The following is a 20160-nucleotide window of genomic DNA, read 5'->3' as shown; positions in this document are numbered from 1 at the left end:
TAAGGGATGGAAGGAGGAGGAAAGCAACTTTGTATGAGAGTAAATCAGCAGTTCCTGATAGGATTGACTACATAATGTGTGGGGCCCAGTGCAGAAGGAAAATGTAAGGCTCTTTGTCCAAAAATTATTAAGGATCTCAAGATGGCAGCAGCAGAGCATGAAGTAACCATGGGCCCTTGTCTAACTGCACAGGTCACATACCCATGAAGTCAGTATTGATTCTTAATATAAGGGGTATAGACTTCAAATCAAGAATTTTATGCCTTTCTGGTATTCAGGTCAAATTGCTAATAGGACATCTCCAGTCTGCAAGGAGAGTACTGGGGGACTCACTCACTTAGGGGGGGTTCAAGAAACATATTTAACAGGGCTTTCTGGATTGGGTGTTTTAAGAACTATAGAATCTTTGTCCTCTCCTTTAGTTTCCCATTTAAAATGGCATCTTGGAATAAGATGAGAGCCAGCATTAAATTTTCTATACATTAGAGGACTTCCATATCTCATTTCTTAGAACTTTGAAGGCCACAGCAACTGCTAAGTCATCCAACAGCCTTAACTGTACCTGTGTTCATGACAGCACCAATATCATGGCTATGAGAATCATTCTAAGACTCTTCTCCTGATTTCCTCTGATCCTGAATTTTCTTATCTTCAAGAATTCTGCATAAATATCTATTATCCACTTAAGGTAGCTGTCCCAAAGAAGGCATGAGAAATTACCAGAAAAAATAAAATTCAACACCTCAAATATGTAAAAAAAAAAATGACAAAACAGGCAAAAAGAAAGAAGTATAATATTTTAGGTATGGATTTTATGTTGCTGTTATTTGGTTAAACTTTCATTTGCTTTCTGATTTTCTTCTAGTGATGATACATGACGATTTATTGAGCTTTCAAATCACTAAACACTGCCAGTATATTCCAATAATTATAGTGATTGCTGCTTACCATGCTCAAGCTTTCTTGATGTGGTAGAGTCGGCCAATTTTTGAAATGGGAGAGAAAAAAATATTCAATTCTTTTGTGATGAGTCAATAGTAAGACACAGTTTCTCAATCAGGTGCCCCATGACATATCCAATCAGCTAAAGAACACCAATATTCTCTCCTAAAACCAAGATAAAGAGAAACCCTTGAGATGCTCCCCTCATCTCAGAGTAACTTCAAGGCTGGCCATCATGATAAAACTGTGCTGTTTCAATTCATATAAAAGTGTCCTTGAAGGAGGGGTAGGAAAAGTGTGATTTTGTCCTCACCCTCACCTCTGGTGACCCTCCGATTGTGGTATCGAATGGATTCTAAACAGTGAACTTTCCATTATTTGCATTGTCAGTCCTCTGATGTAATTCTTGCTTTCATGTTCTGCTGGGATAATTAAGCTTGATATGTGGACCTAATTAACTATATTTTGTTTATTTTTACCTTCCTATGCAGCCTGATCCCCCAGTAAGAGGACTTTGAACCCCAACACTCACCTACCTTCTCCCACCCAGGAGATGTGTGAAGAGTAAATAGAGTCAAATCAATAAAAACTGAGTTTTACTTAGGCTGATTCATTATATGAACTTTCAGTCAACTATAGGTTCTGGCATAGAGTAGGGAGCAGGGAACAACTCTGGGCAAGGAGTGGAGTGGGGGAGGTGCACAGCCTTCAGCTTCTCTGACCAACCTCAGTGCATCACCAAAATGGTTTCATGATGAAGTCTTTTATACAGGAATGGCTCCTGTCAAAAGAACATTACCAATTCCAGAAATGACAGTAAGGAAAAAGTCACAATTTGAGATTCTACTAATTCCACAGGCATCATTATCAGGAACCTCCAACTCTATATAACTGTATACAAAAATTTTATTCCATCCAGTTTTCACTTGCAGAAGATCATTTTGCTGAAGATCACTTATTTCAGCTTGTTTTAACTTTTCATAAGATACATGTCCAAGTGGAGAAAGTGTAAAAGCTAAAGGGAGTCAGAAGACAAGAAGCAATCTCAGCCAGCAGCCTCAGTGTTCATCTCTTACACGTGTAAACACCACATAAGCAGTTCTTGTTGTATAAACTACGAAAGATAAAGGTTTATGGACCCTTTGTGCAATGATTATTTAAACGTTTGAAACTTAAATTTCTATCACTGATTCAAAGCTGGATTTCCCAGAACATCAGGCAAATCCTTATGATTGAGGACATATGTGATGTCAAATGCACATTCTGAAACTACATTGTCTTGGATCATCCTTGGTGCTGGTCCCCTCCAATTATCTTGATAATACAACAAATACATGGATACATATTGCCTGTCGGAGGCTCTGATCCAGGCAGAAAACTGTGACACCATTACAAAGGCCTGACTCTATCCTAACCAATCCACCTAGGAACACCAGAAGACCATTTATGTTTTGGTATCTTATTGATTATCTAGACTAATAACTTGGATTTTTGAAGGCTTTTATGTCTAGAAAGGAATATCAAATTGTGCCATCAGTTCAAAATGTTATGCCCATTACCTTATTCTTCCCACCCACCACTGCTTATGAGACAATACACTTTTCAAACATGCTAAAAATGCAGAGACAACATTAATCATCCAAACTAAACCCTTTGATGGCAGAGCTGAACTTTCCTACAGGCAGTGCTGCAGACTTCTGAAAAGTTCAGGGAATCTCTCTAATTAACTGCCTAAAGGGAAAAGAGAGGATTTAATAACTTTATTTTGCCAATCAAAAAATATCTGTGGTATGGCCATAGCTCTTGGCATCACTGGGGCTGCACACCTACATACTCTATCTTGTTAGGACCTTTTTGGTCCTTCATATGACAATGACTTGCAATGTGGAGTTGCTGTCTCCTAGCAGGGAGTGAGGCGGGGAAAGAGGGGAAAAAAGCCCGGCAATTACTGTGCAATACTCAAATCTGCCTGCCAACAGGAGAACAGCCATTTGTGAGACACATCAAGAAGTGCTGGCAAGATCAATCTGCGGAGATCCCTCTGATAGAGGAATAATGAGTTGACAAAGACCAATGTTCAGTTGGGTCCAAGCCCAATAAGATTACTGTTCAGCATCATCAATATTGTCTCTGTTTGGAACTGACACAATCAGACTGGAATCAATTGTATTTTCCACAGCACTGTCACACATGATTTTTAACTTTGGCTCACAACTGTGTAGAGGAGCTTGCAGATGTTGGCAGATTTTTGCTAACTTACGGATGTCATTATTAAGTAGGAGTTGCACCCCACAGTAATTTGTGGTTCTGCAGTGTTTCTCTGAGGTCTGTATATTGAAGAGAGAAGACAAGGAAGAAGAGGAGGAGGAGATGAGAGATTAGTGAGAGAGAAATTTTCTGTTTAATCCTTCCTTTTGTTTTTATTTTTTAGTGTAATGACCAAATACTATATGTAAATATGTAGGTTAGTTCTTAGCTTCAGCTTAATTTAAGTTGGGGATCAAAGATTTTTACTGAAACACAGAATCATGAAAATTTTAGCTATGAAGCAACGTAACAATAAAATGGTTATGTTTTACCAACAAAAGGCAGAGGGTATATGTAGATGGCTCTGTAGAGAAAATATTAGAAGTTGTTCAAGAAGTTGAAAATCTAATAAGCAATTTGATTTTTAAACAATTCCTCTAGTTTTACAAGTCATTACTCCTACCAAAGAAAGTTAGCAACTCCTTATTTCATGAAATCCATTTGTGCCTTTAGCTTCACCCAGATGGTCATCCTAAATCCCTGATACTAGCTGACTGATCAAGTCATCCAATAACAAAACGTGGTTCATGGCCATAGAAGAAACTGCTGGGAAAAAAAAAAAAAAAACAACCCAAAAAAAGGACTGGGCTGGATGTCTCCTTTGCCATAAGTACATGTAACAATGGCAAGACTGGGTCTTCCCCATTGGGATCCCCCATCTAAATGTAAATTTTGTGAGAAGCAAGTGTGATGGAAAGGCAACCAAATTTGCCATGCTGAACTCACCAACTTAATAAGCTTAAATTTTGCCTAACAAACTCAGGTCTTTAAATCAAATCAAATGTCAGTAATCCTGTCCCATTAAATCTAATTTGTCATTATACTATCTCTCTCCCTTGTCCAGGATAACAACAATGTTTTGGAATCTTATGCAAAGCAGACATTTATGGTGGCTTCTCCGGTCTCTGATCACTCCTGAAATGGTCTTTGTCCAAGCCCATATTGATCCCTAAAAGGCAGGAATATGCCCACCTTCTTGGGCAGGATATCTTAGTGGAACCTTGGAATCTCAGTAACTATGGACGTTCACCTCCTTAGGTGAACACACAGGCATTTCCTCCTAATGTCCTGCTTCTACCTCAAGGCTCTGTGAAGAAGAGAAATCACCAATTTCAAGGTAACTCAGATCACTGCTGCTTTCCCATCAGGAAAAAATCTCCCTTCCCCTTCATACTAACTGCGGCAACCATTTCCCCATCCCCGCCCTCCAAGGTTCTCACTGCTCTCCATTTCCCTGGAAGAGTTCAGGTTAGAAAACAAAGCTGGGCTACTTTGATTCTGACTCCATCACAAAGGGCTGGAAAACAAAAAGGTTACCGCCCCAGGATGAGGTTGAAAAAAAGAAACACAACACAATTAAAATCTTAATAAATTATTCTATCACACATGCAGCTAGGTGGCTTTGGAAGTTCTAGAATAATCCCAGTCTAAAGCCTCACCATAATCCCAGATGGAAAAAAAGAGAAACAATACTTGTAAGGATCAAAGGGGAGAGTATATGTATAAGTGTTTTGTTGATACTAAAATATGAGTGGTGGCAGTAATTCATTGTTCACTGTCCCCAGGAAAACAGAGAGCAATTTGCAGCTGAGAGATGGGTAAGAAAGAAGAAAGTCCAGTCTTCCACATACTTGATTTCTTAGGTGGTTTGGATCTGGTCTGAACAGACTGCTCTCTTGGGCTCCAAGCTAACTGAAACCCCTGGAGACTTTGCAAAGTCATTGCATTCAGCACTCCTCTGGCAGGCTAAGAAATGCCAGGTGCTCCATTAGGCAAACTCACAGAGGAGAGGATCCATTCTCATGGGGGTACCCAGCATCAGCTTGGCCTTAAATATTACGAGCATCTAGGGAAGCAGGGTGGGAAAATGTCAGTGCGTGTGCCTGGTTTGAATCTTTATGTCTGCAGCATTGAAGACTTGCGTGTCCCTGGAGGGTATGTAAATAAATGCCATTGTCCAGGGCTGGCCTTATGTATAAGTGGATTAAGCCTCTCTCTGCCTATTGGGTTTAAACATACCAAAGCATCACTGACTGAAAATGGAACTCCTACCAGGTACTCCTAGAGCCCCGGAAGTACTTCTTTAAGGAACTGCTTAATTTAACTTGGATCAGATATTGTTTAATACCTTAAAGATAAAGGGTGGCAAGGATCGGTTTACCTGACCATCACATAGCAGAATTTTGTGTCTTGAGGTCCAGGACAGAGGAGAAGTACATTATCTTGTGAAGAGGAGAGGAAGTTAAAACACAGATTTGGGGAGTGGTGTGTGCTAAGTGGAGCAGGTAGAAAACCAAAGCAAAAGACCTGTGCATCTAGGAGATAAGTTGTGATCCCAGGCACCAGATCAGAGAGCAATAAAGACACAGGAAGTGCCAACTGAAGACAGAAAGGAAAAGCAAAAGAGATTTGCTTTTGCTACAAATGCTTGCCAGGGTCTTGCCCTCATTCTCACTCAACTCAACAGACACTACTTAAGCATGAGCATCATAGATAAATATTTTCTATAACAATTTGAAAAACATGGGCTGAAGGTACTATTCAAACACTAGGAACCATGTACCTTGGTCTGTAGTTCAAATCTATCATGTATTAGCTATATTTCATATCATCTATATTATTTTAGTCTTAGTTTCTTCATCTGGAAATTGATCAAATTGACGATAATAGTATCTGTTGGACTATTCAGAGTAAATCTAAGCAGATCCCTGAGAGGACCAGCCATATCTCCCACTGATGAAATGCAGGAAAAAAACCAATAAACTCTTTTCTGCTATTCTTCTGGCAATAGGATATAAGAAAATGGGTTAACATAGTAAACCAAGCTCAGGCTCACTGCTGGGTCTGTCTCCTGTTAGACTCCAAAATGGAAATCACATTTTAGGGACTCTAGTTGCCTGTCTCATGTGTTTCTGTGATCTTCACACGTTTTTCTTCATGAACTCCACTGATAAGCAGCTGTGATGAGAGCCCCAGGGAGGGTACAACCCCTACACATGGACTGACATTTACAAATGTTCCTTTACCATCCGCCCCTTGCTGCTTTTCTAGGTTCCACCCTGAGAATCTCACCCTGTGAGTGAGACTAACAATTAGAATTAAGAATATTCAGTGAACCACGCATTTCTTTGCTAGAAAGGTAACTTGACCTGCTATAGAGTAGTTCTTAAACTATGTGGCGCATATGAATCATCTGGAGAATTTTTTCTTGTAATGCAGATTCATGAGGCCTTTCAATCTGCTGGGTTTTATTTTCTCCTGTGAACCTTCGAGAAAATACTCTAGGATTAAGAACTATTGCCTCTTCATCCTTGTCTTGCTACAATTCAACTTCATTATTTCCTACTCAATATGCCAAATGTTATGGCTTGGATATATATAATTTGGTATTATTTTTCTGTGAGTAAATGGCAAAAATATCATTATGGAAAAATTTTTCAGTATTATCCAGAACCTCAGCTTTACCAGACAGTATGAACATTATGATAAAACACAGATTCATATATTATATATTCAATTTTATGCTCAAATAAAATAAAAATAATTTTAATATGTTTATGTATATGCATTTTATATTGAATTTTGTTAGATGTTTTGCTTAAGTCAACATACTACTCCTTCCCCAATTTCCTGCATCTGGTATAGTCAACCTCACTGAATATTGTTACAACTGGAGAAAAAACTAAAATGAAGGTACAGAGAGCAAGGTAGTATATTTATTTCTTAGCTTGTGATTCTATGTAGTTCAACGGTACTCTATGAAGTCATTTTCCCAACTCTCCTTGGATATGAGAGGGAATTTTCAGTCTGATGGTCTCTTGTTGGGTTACAGCTCCCTTATTTCTCCCCTGTGTAGAGTGAGCTGACAGCATTAACAATAAGAGAATGTGGAGTTTCTCATCAGCAATAGCTTTGTGCTTCATTTTAGGAAGAGGCAGGATAGTAGAATGGTTAACAGCATGACTCTGGAGACAGATGGTTTTGGTTCAAACTGTTGCCTTGCCATTTATTGGCTACACAGTCCCTCTTTTTCTCAATTTCCTCATTTGTAAAATGAAGATGATAACAGTACATGTCTCACAGGAATTTTGTAGGATTAAGTGAATTAATACATGCTAAGCACTCAGAACAGTGTCTGGGACATGGATAGGGAACAATTAATGTTGCTTATTTTATGAGAAAATATAGGTGCTGTGTTAAGAAATTAAATACTTTATATATGGTGAACCCTCATTATGGATATTAAATGTTATTATTTATTAAAATGCTAAATTAGGTTTTAAAATTAAAACTATAACAAATTACATTTAAATAATTTAGAGCCTAATAATATGGAAAAATATTTCTAGGAGGAGTATATTCAGAAGTTTTTTTAATTCTACAGAAAGACTATTGAGTTATTTCAGTTAATTGATACAGACTAGGACAAAGGAGACCCGGATGTACAAACTGAAAAGACTTCCAGACTCTGAGATAAAACACATCAATTAAAGAGGAAGTTAATAGATGGGCATAGGACAAGCACTAAGAGATCTAATACCACATAATAGGGAATGCAGGATGGTGGTTCAAGAGCAGTGAGATAAGAAAATCTAGGTACAGTATTCCCCCCCACCCCCACCCCCGGTATGTTCCAAGACCTTTGGTTGATTCTTGAAATGCAGATAGCATCAAATCCTCTATTACTGTGTTTCTTCCTATGCATACTGATAATACATACTATGATAAAGTTTAATTTATAAATTAAGCACAGCAGGAGAATAGTGGAATTGCCAGCATCACTACCCTTGCAATTTGCGATGAATATTAAGTAAAATAAGGGTTACTTGAACACAAGCATTGGAATACTGCACAGTTGATCTGATAACTTAGATGGCTATTAAGTGACTAATGGTGGGTAGCAGGGATGACTGACCTCCCAGGCAGGACAGTGGGACAGTGTAAGATTTCATCATGCTACTCAGAACAGTGTATAATTTAAAATTTATGAATTGCTTATTTCTGGAATATTCTATTTAATATTTTCTGACTGTGGTTGATTGTAGGTAACTGAAACCATAGAAAGCAAAACTGCAAATAAGGGAGGACTACAGTAACAATGACTATAGTCATAAATCTTAGCTAGACAAGCCTTGGGAGAGATATGTGAGCAAGTTATGGGGAGTAGGGTCCCAGGTTAGAGCTAAGATATAAAATCAAACTCCTGCCATTGGAGGTAAATCTAACAAGAATAAAGGATCCAAATCTTTTTGTGATTCCAAGGCAGAAACTTGGTCTAGGGAAGAATAAAGATCCAATTATGAGAACTGGAGTGTGAGTTGGTAGGTAGTTCTCAACTAGTGATATTCTGGTAGATATTCAACTGACTCTCCAGGGAAAAATCTGTTTTGTAGAGTTTGCCAATTTCTGAAGTGTAAATACTTCCGACGTGGCTGGTTTCAAGCTACCTATGTGATATCCACTAGCTTGCAAAATTCCTCAGATGTAAACAGTTACTTCCATGAGCCAATACTAGTCAGCTCCAGCACACAGCAGGAGGCCTGGTTTTTAAATTTAAGGGAAAAGTTTCAAGAATATTAATGATAAGTCAGAATATCAATGCTGAATCACCAAATGGTGAACTAGACCTTACGCATTCTTCTGCCAAAGGTCAAGTGTGATCCTGAGAGACGGGCAAGGCTAAGCTTCTAAGGGGGGGGCAATCAGGTAGCCCCCATGGAAAGAAGAGATGTAAGCAAGCTTGACACACCTGGGGTGGTTACACTTCAGGCACCCCCATACTGTTTTACCTGCATGGGTTAGACTGGAAAAAGTAAAACTACGGAATCCTGAGTCAGTGACACTGCTGGATCAGCCAGTAGGCTCAACACAGAAAGTCCAGACCAGCATAATGTACTCACCGATTAAACACTTCCACGATAAAGCCTCGGAACTGGTAAATGCTCTTCCAAGAAAGGGTGTGTTATCTCATATTCCCTCTTGTAAATGATACTACTTTCTCCCAGAATGAAGTCTAAAAATAATTGGTGATAATAACAACATTAATAGTTAGCATTACTTGAATAAATACTACATGGCTGTCATTGTTCAGGGTCCCTTACTTTTTTGGTCTCCATTAACCCATATCAAAGCTGGTCTCTATCACTGTTCCCTGGAGCCCAGGGCTCCGTGGAGATGCCTGAGGGACCATCTGAAGAGGGAAGACAAGGCCAGCAGAGCAGCTCCATATGCGTATACTTATGTAATGAAATTTCATATAAGATGCCTTTTCATAAAGGGGTTCTATTAATAAAAAAAAATTTTTCAGAACAACCAAATCTTAAAATAGTCCTACAGGACTGTTATATATTTTTTCTTGTTTAAAAGAATTTTTAATCTAAGATAAAAGACAAATAAAATCACCTCCTTAAGAGAACTACTGTTAACATTTTGTTGTATACCATTCCAGAGCTTTTAAAAGATGTACACACATTAAGGTAAGTTTTATTTTCTACATTTAACAGCTGAGGAAATTTATACTTGTCCAGAGTAACACAGATGAGCAGGGGTCCTAACTCAGGTCCGTCCCCTATGTTCCTATAAGGAAAAATACACAGTTACCTCTTATTAACTCTTATTCTCTCATACAAAGACCATATAAATTAGTCCCATTGTCTTCCTACAAAATCTAGTGTTAAAACTGATGCTAACATTCACATTTGCCTCTGCTACCACTTATATCTGAGCCAGTCGTCCCCCAGCAAGGAAGCCCCACACTAAATTTCATAACATATATTACACACTCATGGGAACAAAGCAGACCAGGTAGATGGTTTACACCCTGGCCCCATGGGTTGGTGTAGGTCTTAAATATTATCACCTTCTTAGGCCAGGCTTTTATCGTTAAGCAGTAATACCATTTAAAAGAGGATAAATATTGTTATAAACTTTAAAAGACTTCAAGAGCAAATAAATGCTAGCTTATCAATTTCACAGTCAAAGAATATTAAAATTAGATTAAAAATATACAATTAACCTAATACATTTTGAATTTGGACTAATTGTTTGAAATTCAAAAGGATCTCAGGATATTTTTCACTTGAAACACAGAAATAAAAAATTCATACTAAACAGGCAGAGTTTGCCCTCAAGGTTGAAAACATTAATCATCATGCATCTAACTGTTAACTGTAAAAAATCATTTTTCTTCTGATTTAAAGGGAATTATTTAGTGAGTGTTTTTAACTTCTCAGCTTTCTCAAACAGAGGCAGTAACACAGGGTCAGGTTCCAGGCCCCCTGCCCCTTCACGTCTCCCTTCTCTCCAAAAAGCTGCCTTTGATATATGAGGAAGCTCCTGGCCCAGAGACAAATACTCAAAGCCCAGGAAGAAATGAGCATCTGCTAGGAATGCAGTTGAGATTTAGTTACTAAATTCAGGAAATGACTGGAATTGAACAGTCTCTCTAAGAAGGTACATATTAAGCCCAAGTTAATATGAACTTGAGGTGACAGACGAATCAGTAGGGATGAGTCTTCACAGAACTTTTAAGTTTCTGAGACTCTTTCTCCAGTTTTCAAAAGATCATCAAGCTAGAAGTAACCACCTTAAAGAAAAAGCTGACTTTCTGTAAAATGAGCAAGCATATTTATTATCAGAATAAATGAAATATACTTTATAGACTACTTTGTGCCACTTTCTTACATGTCAAACCACCACAGCTACCCTACTGGCCATAACATTACGCTTGTTCTTCAGTATGGAAATTGCCTTATGTGGGGTCCAAGATAGCTTTCCTGATTTGAAACTATGTTCCTCAAGTAATATTGGAATAAGACTGAAAAGGATTCATCACCTCTGATTTTGGGGTTGACATTTGGCTCACCAGAGACAAAGGAATTTTAGGTTTTTTTTTTTTTTTTAACTTCTGGTTCTGGGCAACATCTTTGTCCTACAGTGCTATGGATGACATCATTTCCCTGTATAGGTATTAATTTTAGAAAAATGTCCATTGTTAATTAGCTAAATTATTTTTGTCTTTCAAACTGCAATATGAAAGTTGACTAAAAGTACTTGATTATATGTCAAAGTTTTAAAAATGATTTTACTTTCTTTCTGTTCCTAAATATTGGGAGCCATGGAGTTTGTTATCAAATCTAAGGAGTCTTAAACAATAAGTGCTTAAAGTCACAGTCATCTACCCTCTAATCCATTCTTCTATAATGACCCCAAAATGAGACTATAAAAGAATTTGCAGGGAGTCTTTATACATATTTATTATAAGGAAAATACCCTATGCTAGTAATGATGATTTTATGTAACATTAACCAAATCTCTGGACAGATGCTATCTTCTGAAATTAATCCTCATCATAACTTTGACTAGTAAAATAGATCATCATTACATTCCTAATACCACACTGGATGGCCAGCGATTATAGCAACATGTTCACATTCTAGTCAATTATAGAACATTCACTTTAGAAATGTAGTTAGGTCAGAAACACATTTTCTGTATTTTCCTTTCATATATTTTTTAAAAATAAAATCTATTGAGCAATTTACTTACTCCATGCTGGGGTCTGTGCTTCCTCGGGACAGGTATTGCTTTCCAGGTACTGCTGTTACTGCTACCCTTATAACTAAAGAAACTGCTAAATTTTTTTAGAGGTTAGTAAAAACACAAATGTATTTCCTTCCCACTGAAGTTTGTGGATCCCTGAATTGCCTCCATGGACCTATGTAAAGACAGAGCCTTATAGGTTGTAGCAACCATTGTCATTGCTTTGCCCATAACTCCATGGATTCCTTAACCAGTTTCATGCATACCAGTTTCCAGTGTGCTTTTGTTGCAAACAGTCATTCTCTGCATCTGCAGATGGAGAGCAGGAAGTATGAGGATTTATGTCACCTTGGGGGCATACCTTAAACAATGACCAATAGGTACAGGGGTCAAAATACTTTAGCTTATTTTGCCCCATTGGAATTCCTCTGAGGTGTGACCAACGTAGTCTTCAGAGACCCTCTGTGTGATTAAGTCAAATACACAATTCTTGGATCTTGCTTCCTTCCCTTCTGGTTTTTCCCTATTAGTTTTTCCCAGGAATATTTCCCAATTAAAAACATTCACAAGAGTCCTCATTAGAGTATCTGCTTCTGAACCTGAGGTAAAATATACATCATGGTAAGACTTAGATTAACAAGACTTAAAATACTGACTTTTATACTCCAGTTTACTTTATATAAATAATCAATAATTTCCTGAGTAAAACTTAATTTAAACCCTAATCAATAAACCATTCAAACTCATAATAGACTGAGAAAGACTTAGAACAAATGTAAGGAAAGTATTTCCATTTTCAGTAATAGCAGAATAGGTAATTCAGATTAAATTGCCTTCTGAGAAGGTCTAGAAGACGGAACAAAACCCATCAAAAATATATATGTTTAAAGGCATAGGAGAGCTAGTAAAGCAGAAAGAATTATCAGTTGAAGATTCAGGGAAGAACAGAAATCCAGGAAGAAGAATACATTTTGCGGGTTGTTTTTCCTCTGAGGGCATCTGTTAATTTAAGGAATGGAAGACTCTTAAGTATAAGGGACCAATACCAGAGTCCAGGGGCCTCTAGGAAGAGAGTTTCTGTGAACTCCCCCTGCTTTGGGCAAGGATCTGGAAAAGTTGTACTGTAAGAGCAAAGGTAAACTGGATAAACTAGATAAGACCTTAGAATGACTGTAGGTCAGTTTTAAAGAATCTCAATGCCATACACTGGATTAACTTCCCTAAATGCAAATTCCTACAGAATATTCTCCAGGCATCTGGAAGAAGCAAATAAAAGTTTATCTAGAAGACATCATTCTAGGTCTCATATTATTTCTGTAAACAATTTTTCACATACAATAAGAAAAAAACAAACTAACCAGTGCCATGGAGAGAAAAAAATAACATAACTTTAAGGTAGCAAAAACCAAAATAGAAACAGACTCACAAGAGCTCAGTATAGATCCTGTAGATCTCTTTAGATAGAGATGATACAGTTAAAAGACCTACAGTCTGAAATATATGGTTAAAAGTCTGAAAAAGAGAAGAAAGAAACAAAGCAAGGGCAACATTTGAAGACAATGGCTGAAAACATTCCAAACATGATGAAAAAATACCAAGCCATAGACAAGAAACCCTATGAGCCTCACAAAAATAAATACAAAGAAAGGTACCCTAAAAGCTGTAACAGCAAAAGCACTGAAAAGGTACAGATTATAGCCAATTTTTTAACAGAAACAATGGAAGCCAGAAGATAATGAAACAATATCTTTAAGGTACAGGGGAAAAAAAGTTGCTGTCAATTTACAGTCCTAGTTTCTGTAATTATTCTTCTAGACTAAAAATTATTCACCTAGAATAAGAGCTACATAAAGACAATTCAGAGAAACTAAGAGAATTTGTCACCAAGAGACCTACAATAATGAATACTTTAAGGTTTTTTTCATATGAAGGAAAATGATCTTAGATAGAAGGCTGGAAACTAAGGAAAAATTGGAAACCTACAAAACATAAATATTAGAGTAAATATTAATGAATATTGACTACAAAAATAACTACATTTTCACATATACTTATATATAAAAGAAGAAGAGGATAAATGAAACTAAATTATTCAAGAAGAGGATAAGAGCAACAATTAATATAATATTAGACATTTGTAATCCAAGAAATTTGGAATTTCTAGTACAATCATCAAAAGGACAATAAATGAATTTATAACTTCTATGCCAACAGAATCAATGAAAAATAAAAAGCAATTACCCCAAAAGAAGACAGCAAGGAGAAAAAAAGGAACACGGAGCCAATGGCACAAATAGAAACCAACTGAAATGATAGTAGATTTAAGACAAATATATCAATAAATAAATTAAATACAAGTGGACTAAATACTTCAATTAAACACAAGGTTGTTGGATAATTAAAAAGAATGCAAAGGAAACCATTAATAAAATGAAAACAACCTACAGAAAATATTTGCAAATGATGTGACTGACAAGGGGTTAACATTCAAAATACATAAACAGCTCAAACAACTCAATATCAAAAAAACCCAACCCAATTAAAAAATAGGCCTAAATAGACATTTTTCCCAAAGAATATAGATGGCCAATGAGCACATAAAAAGATGCTTAACATCACTAATTATTAGAGAAATGTAAATCAAAACTGCAATGAGGTATCACTTCACACTAGTCAGAATGGCTACCAGCAAAAAGTCTACAAATAATAAATGCTGGAAAAGTTGTGGAGAAAATGGAACACTCTTACAGTCTTGGTGGGAATGTGGTTTGGTCCAGCCACTATGGAAAAAGAATATGGACTTTTCTTAAAAAATTGAAAATAGAGCTGCCATATTATCCAGTAATCCTAATCCTGAGTATATACCTGGAGAAAACTCTAATTGGAAAAGATACACCCCATTGTTCACAGCTGCACTATTTACGATAGCCAAGACATGGAAGCAATCTAAGTGTCCATCAACAGATGAATGGAGAAAGAAGTTGTGGGGGTGTGTGTGTGTGTGTGTATATATATATATATATATATATATACACACAATGGAATATTACTCAGTCATTAAAAAGAATGAAATATTGCCATTTACAGCAACATGGACAGACCTAGAGGGACACTATAATGATTAGAGGTATAATTCAGAAGAAATTTACAGCAATTCTATATGTATATGCACTCAACATAGCCCCAGATATATAAAGTTAAAACTGACAGAATTTAACAAATAGACAAATGAACAATTATAATGAAAGATTTTTCTCAATAACTAATAAAACACACAGACATACAAAATATGTGTTCTGATATCAATGGAAATAAGCTAGAAATAAGTAAAAATAATTTGAAAATTCTCATATATTTGAAAATTAAACAATATACTTCTAAATAATCCATAAATTCATGAATCAAAGTAAAATAAAAATAGACATTAGAAAATATTCTGAACTAAATGATAATGAACCTATGACCTGTCACAACTTGTAGAATGCTGCTAAAGCTATTTGTAAACAAAATTTATAGTTTTATATGCATGTATTAGGAAAAAAAATGAAATATCCATCTTTTAAAATTTAAAAGGAACAGAAATTTAACCCAAGAAGAAAAGATGGAAGTACATAAAAAAAGAAGAGAAATACACTAGAGAATGTCAACAAAATCAAATTTGTTTTTTAAGATGAATAAAATTGATAAACCCTGATAAAAGTGGTAAAATTAAAATAATATAGTTATAAATAACCAACAGCCATATTAAAGAGTGACTTCTCTATGGATGCTACAGATATTAACAATGTTATGCCAATACACTGGAAAATTTAAATAGAATATGTAGAAAAATTAACTTAACAAAACATGACCGAAATTTTTAAAAATTTTAATACGTTACCTGTTTATCAAAATACACTAATTGGAAGGTGAAAAGACAAACCACACAGTGAAATATCTGGAACACATAACTAAAAAAAGGACTCCTTTACAAAACATTAAAAAATGAAAACTGATAAATCTATAAAGAATAGCCTGCTACTCATAAAAAGTAAACCAATACACATATGAGAGAGAGTTCAGCCCCATTACTAATAAGGGAAGAGGAAATTAAAACCACAATAAGACACCACAAGAATGACTATTATTCTAAAAGATTGAAAATAACTAATGATGACAAGGAAATAGCAAAATCAAGACTCTTTAATACTCCTAACAGAAGTATAAATTGACTGGTACAGCCACTTTGAAAAATAGATGGACATTACCTTCTGAGGTTGAGCATGCCTGTACCCTACCTCTCACCCATTCCTCTCACAGACATCTCCCTAACAAAAGCACATGCACATGTGTACCAGGAAACACGTAAAAGGTTTAAGGCAGCATTGTTTGAAGTTGTTCCAAACTGAAAACTACCCAACTATCCATCCATTCAATAAAATATCATGCACTTCCTACAACAACATGGAACTTCATAAGGAAGCTAGACACAAAAGAATGCACACTGCACAATTTGATCTATATAAGTTAAAAAGTAGATGAAACTAAACTTTGACTTTAGGTGATAAAACTGAAAGAAAAGCAAGTAAAGATGGTGGTTACTGTGACGGGAGGCAGGGAGGAAGTCAGTGATTGGAGAGATGTTTCTAAGATGCTACAATTGATACTTCTTCCCCTGGGCATTTCCTTCATAGCAAATCACTGAACTATACACCTTTGCTTCAAAATTTTTCCCACACACGTTATATTTTTAATATTTTTAATAAAAGCCTTGAAGTAATTATTTTTAAAAGTGAAAGAATAAAATTGAGTTAATTTTTAACCATTGGAAGTGTCTTTTTGTTTTTGTTCTTATTGTTTAAATGACCAGATTCCATTTCATAGATAATTACAGAATATTATAACATTGGGAAGTTCACAATATTACCAGTCTACAAAGAACTGGTAATTGGCATTTCTGAATACAAGTCTTTAGAAAATTCAAATAAATTTAGTTTCATTTAAGTTTGACCTGTTCTCTACTTGACATGAAGTAGGTAATTGGATTAATCAACCGTTCTAAGTAGTTGAGTCACTAACTATATGCTACATGAATTATTTATTTTTAAGATGCTAGAATCCAATTTTAAAAACTCATTTTATACAAACTATACTGAGCATAATTAAACTATTAGTAATTTGAAAAGCAAAATTTTACCTTGCTTGAGTCCCTTTAGGATAATCATAATGAGCATCAATCGTCATTGTATTGCTGATGTACAGAAGGGCCAGGTAAACGTAAGTTTTGGTTAACAGAACTTAAGATAAGAGCGTCTTTAGTTAGTGTCTCAAAGGGCAATTATAGTGTCTCCTTATCTGGGATACTGAAGTTCTATTTGGACAACGTTTAAAGTATATTTTACCTTGAGTCTTACTGACAAAAGAATTGCCTTTCTTCTCACCTCTTTCCTCTGACAATACAATAATCTGCCCTAAGCTGATTTGTGAAGCCTTATTATTGTATGAACACATGCGTGCAGATTTGCATGCATACACATGCACATAAAGAACAGTTTTGAGTTTACATATATACAATTTTTGGAGTCTATACCTGTTTTCTATCACTTCCAAAGACTTCTCAAGATTTGTTTTTAAAGGGTAGAGGATCAATACCCAGATAATACAAAGATGGTGCTGCAAATTCAAAGATAGTGCTACTATGTGTCCAGGACAGTACAATCCTAGTATTAAAGAGATAAAGGTAATAATGTAAATTATTTTAGGGATAAAACTGCCCATTATAACCTTTGGCTGCTAGTTTTATACAAACTCTGAAAATGATTTAAGATTTCTAACTTCTGTGCATAAATTGACATGGAAAAGTCTTTTGATGTTTTTTTTCCTTTCACTTGGTTTCAAAAGCAAGGTTCTTAAAAATTAATAGTTTAATCTAAGTTTAGCCTAAAAGTATGGAACTATCCTCTCTCCAACATCAGTATATAACCTTCCCGATGGACACACACACACATACACACACAAGCACACACAGGCTATGTCATAAAAAAGAAAAACCTGCTCCTAATCTAACTTACCACATTTTTATTACCGTGGCTAAGGTTTACCCAGGACTTCTAGCCATCTTGTAAAATTTCAGTGACAGTCAAAAGAAACTAAAATAGTTCAAAGTCAGGGTGAACTGACTCATAAAGTGCCCTGCCTTGAGAACAATAGCAAATGGTGTCCTAAGTTCAGAGACTAAGAAAAAGTTTGAGCTAAATCCAGATTTAAACTTTTCTCATGGAGAGAAAAGTGAATTTCCTCGACCTGTACTGTTCTATTCCTATAACTAAGTTTGACATGGTTCTAGTTTAAATACAACAGAAACAAAGAGAGGAAGCTATGCTTGGTATCTTTAACATTTATGTCTTCAAGGTTGTTTGGAAATCTTTTAGGAAGCTTTCCTTTCTTCAAAGTTCTCTTCCGCTGTTTAACTGGAAGAGGTTTTTTCTTTTTCTCATTTTATAGACTGTACATTTCCAAAGTATATGTATGGTTCAGGGTATGATATTTGCTTTCCTCAGAGATATAAATCGCTTTTGTTCATTTACCTTCTTTGAAATTCATTTCCAGTAGCTGCAGAGCTACTGCTATGAGTGTTAATAGGCTTCTAACATAACTGTCATTTCAAGTAATAGGTGCCAAGTTTTCAGCAGCTTATTAACACATTATAACAGCAACCCCTATACTAAACAAACAAATTGCACAGAGGAGGACACAAGTAAAATTAGTGTATATAAATATATATATTCATATGTATACATACATACAGTATATACTTAGGACTCACCATGTTTGGTTCCATACATGATTAGCCCAGAATTGGCACTTTGTTTTTGATGAATATTCACAGTGAGAAAGAGTGGATCGGATTTGTATTTGGTCCCAAATGTGAGACGAATACAAACTGGTATAATTACTGAAAGATTTCCATCCTCTCAGCCCAGCGATGCTCTCAAGACCGAAAAATTGCAGACTTGTGGTATTTCACATCATGGAACTGTGCTAACGTGATCTTTCAGCGCCACTTCATGGGGGATGCTGCAGAGGAAGAAAAAGTGGAAATAAGCAAAAAAATACACCAACTGGCAAAACTACTGAGAAAGGAAGGGATGCAAATATGAAAATGTGCTTCGAAGAGTCAAAATTTGCATTTGGATATGAACACGGGACCAACTCTCTAAAACACAAATCTATTCTTCCAGATGCAGGGGCAGACATATGTACAGATAAATATGAGAGTGTGTATTCATGTATGCTTTATATAAATATGTATAAATACACACATACACACACATATATATACATATGTATGTATATAGAGATACTCTGTCCTTTACAAACGTTTGTATATTTAATGATTTTTAGCAGTTTTCTTCAAGACATATTTCAACAAAGGCTCTAAATTTTACATTGTAGTAAAAGCTGACCTTTTTTGAGTATAAAAAATCCCAAAGCAATTTATAATCACCTTGAAATATATTTGGAAGTTATAAACACATTAAATTCAACTTTAAATCAGCTGGATCATTTTCTAAAATTTACTAAAATTTGTGGTATTAAGGAGGATGATTTGATGGCCTCTAGCCATCCTGCAAGATTTAATATGTGCTATTTTTTATTGTCACTAATAATGACAGGTGGCAGTATCAATTACTTAGTAAGTACAAGTGCTGAGTTAGTAACTTTATAAATTGTACGTACTATCCAAATGTTGCTACTATCTTCAGACAACTTTCAAATCTGGGGAAGTCAGAGAAATTCGAAACAAAAAAGCCAAATTTACTGATAGAATCCAAGTTAACTGAGAAACGCTCGAGTTTTTCCAAAACAATTCCTCCTCAATACTATTCTTGCTAGACTAGATGCAACTTAACATCACAGTTGGAAGGAAAATTATTTTGTACCTTGTAATAAAAGACAATAATTGATTTCAAGAAATTCTTACAGAAAATGTCCAGATCATATAGGAAAAACCCAGGAATGAGTATGAGAACCTCCTAATGCTTATTTTCCATAATGGCACAATTCATAGGAATAATTAATAACTTTCAGCAAGGAACATTTTCTTTTCAAGGTGGGAAGAGTAATATGTAGGTAAGCAAGTCCCAAATTCTGAGATATATCCCAAGGTTCTCCCAGTCACATTCCTTAAGTAAGGTTGGCTCCCATATTACCCTGTCCAGCAATGAGTTTGTAATACCACCTTCAAACGCTCTTCTTGTGTTTAATACTTCAAGTTGTTTTTCATACCTAAAAAGCCTTTGAAAACTAAAGAATTCCTTTTAGTTGATATTGGGAAAGCCCTTCTGTGAATTTTACTCCCACTACGTGACTCATTTCTAGACATCTCAG

General features: G+C 35.7%; 1 long non-coding RNA gene across 2 annotated transcripts in view; it reads right to left on the bottom strand.

Annotated features, from left to right (window-relative positions):
• LOC105076878 (uncharacterized) overlaps nt 1–20160 on the bottom strand; it is a 487483-nt gene that overhangs the window by 174306 nt on the left and 293017 nt on the right. For both annotated transcript variants that reach the window (XR_012507612.1, XR_006728364.2), the window contains exon 4: nt 18596–18846. This is a non-coding gene — a long non-coding RNA (uncharacterized LOC105076878). The remainder of the gene's footprint in view (nt 1–18595; nt 18847–20160) is intronic.

This window comes from Camelus bactrianus, chromosome 6, assembly GCF_048773025.1.
Source record: "Camelus bactrianus isolate YW-2024 breed Bactrian camel chromosome 6, ASM4877302v1, whole genome shotgun sequence".
Lineage (NCBI taxonomy): Eukaryota > Metazoa > Chordata > Mammalia > Artiodactyla > Camelidae > Camelus > Camelus bactrianus.
This window is presented reverse-complemented; position numbering and strand designations above follow the sequence as displayed.